The sequence below is a fragment of the Eulemur rufifrons genome, chromosome 5 (genome assembly GCF_041146395.1).
Source record: "Eulemur rufifrons isolate Redbay chromosome 5, OSU_ERuf_1, whole genome shotgun sequence".
Taxonomy (NCBI): domain Eukaryota; kingdom Metazoa; phylum Chordata; class Mammalia; order Primates; family Lemuridae; genus Eulemur; species Eulemur rufifrons.
In genome coordinates, this window is record NC_090987.1 from 52,824,533 (window position 1) to 52,826,842 (window position 2,310).

A 2,310-nucleotide genomic window follows, 5' to 3' on the forward strand; every position below is an offset into this window, starting at 1 on the left:
AAGTAACAGAAATCCCTGCCCATTTTATTAGAGTCGGAGACTAGGAGACAGGCTGAGACTGGTGCAGGGGCTTGCAGGGTGGGTGAAGGTGTTAAAGTAAACAAGTCTTAGGCAGAAGCTAACTAGGGGTCTGATAACCAACCACAGGCAAGAACCAGCTTCTACGGGCTTGTTAGCTGTCTCTGTCACCTTATATGAACTTTGGCTAATTATAATGTCATTTACATTGTGGTTTTAAATTTTCTCCGCTCTTGGGCTAGGTGCAGTGGCTCATGCCTGTAATCCTAGCACTTTGAGGCTGAGGTGGGAGGATTGCTTGAGCTCAAGAGTTCCAGACCAGACTAGCTGAGCAAGAGTGAGACCCCATCTCTACTAAATATAGAAAAATTAGCCAGGCTTTTTGGCACTTGCCTGTGTAAGGCTGGTGGCGGGCACCCCTCCCCTCCCTAATGAAGAAAAAGAAGAAGCCCACAAGATCTGCCAAAAACAATGCCTGCAGGGCCCAGTTAAGTTAAAGAATAGCCATATCTGGATGGTTATCCTGGTAAGGGTCTTGGTTCCTGGAATCCATACATACCACCAGCCCCTCCTAGTTCTCAATACCCACCCTAAAACCATAACAGAAAATTCCTAACTCTTCGTGCCGAAAAATCCCATCCCCCAGCTCTAAAACATATATAAGCCTACTCAAAACTTGGCAGCGCGACTTCTCGGGACCCGTGAACCTGGCCTGGGCCCCTCTCTTGGGACCTGTTACCCTCGCCAGGGAGTGCTCACATAAAGCCTTATTGCTTACGCCTTTCTATTCTGCTTGTCTTTCTTTCTCTGGTGCTGACCATCCAAAACCTTACAGCCTGTAGTCCCAGCTCCTCAGGAGGCTGAGGCAGGAGGATCACTTGAGCCCAGGAGTTTGAGATTTCAGTGAGCTCTGATCACACCACTGCACTCTACCCAGGAGACAGAGTGAGACTCTGTCTCAAAAAAAAAAAAAAAAATTTCTCCGCCCTTGATATCACCATGACAGTTCCAAAACAACTATATAAAGTACGAAAACAGGAGGGAACCCAATTCTAGGAATCACTGCCCAAATTCTTAGTAAAAGCCAACCTCTTATCCTTGAACATTCCTCCCTTCAATTAGTAAGACTTCAAAAGACCAAAAACCACTTCCCAGTGCAACTGCCCTTTCCAAGCCTCCCCTCTCTCTTCCCGTGAGAGCGCACTTTCACTTTCCACCTTTCAGTAAAAAGCGCTTGCTTGACTTACATGGTGTGACCTGAAATTCTTTTCTCCCCAGGATTACTAAGAACCTAGAAAAACCATGAGCTGAAGGCCACTAACAATTTGATTTAAACAATGAGGAAATGTATGATCATGTTTCATTGATTCTAAGATCTAGATTTTTTTTCATTTTAAAATCCCTAGGGCCGGGCACAGTGGCTCATGCCTGTAATCCTAGCACTCTGGGCAGCTTAGTCTGGAGGATCGCTCAATGTGGGGAGTTCAAGACCAGCCTGAGCAAGAGTGAGACCCTGTCTCTACTAAAAATAGAAAGAAATTAGCCCGACAACTAAAAATATATAGAAAATATTAGCCGGTCCCAGGAAATAGGCTAGAGGTGCATATAAAATAAATATAAAAATATATAGAAAATATTAGCCGGGCATGGTGGTGCATGCCTGTAGTCCCAGCTACTCGGGAGGCTGAGGCAGGAGGATCGCTTGAGCCCAGGAGTCTGAGGTTGCTGTGAGCTAGGCTGATGCCACGGCACTCTAGCCCGGGCAACAGAGCAAGACTCTGTCTCAAAAATAATAATAATAATAAATGAATAAAATAAAATTCCTGAAATCAGGAGAAGTCTTACAATTGATGACACACCATGGTTTAATTGGCAGCATTTTCTTTTCTTATTGATGCAAAAATAATGTTTCATCTTATAATCAATGGTGTTTTAGATTAAATGATATGTGATATTTCACATAACAAAACATCAAGAAGCAACTGGCTTGTGAATTGGTCCACTCAGCTCCTCAGCAGTGTTAGCGAGGGCCACATTGCTGCCTCTCCAGTTGTGGCTTCAGAGGACAAGCACCTGGCCTCAGATTTGCTCCGCTCAAGATCAGCAGCACCACAGCCAGACATGACAGTGCTCTCCAGGAGTAAAGACTGTCTCTTCAGGGCTTCGTTCTTAAGAGTAAAGAACCCTTGTTCAGAAGTGCCCCCGGCAGGCCTCACGCCTGCACTGGCCAAAATAGGGAAGGGAGGCGGGATCACTGTGAGTGGTTTTGATAAACAGGATTTACCACTGAGC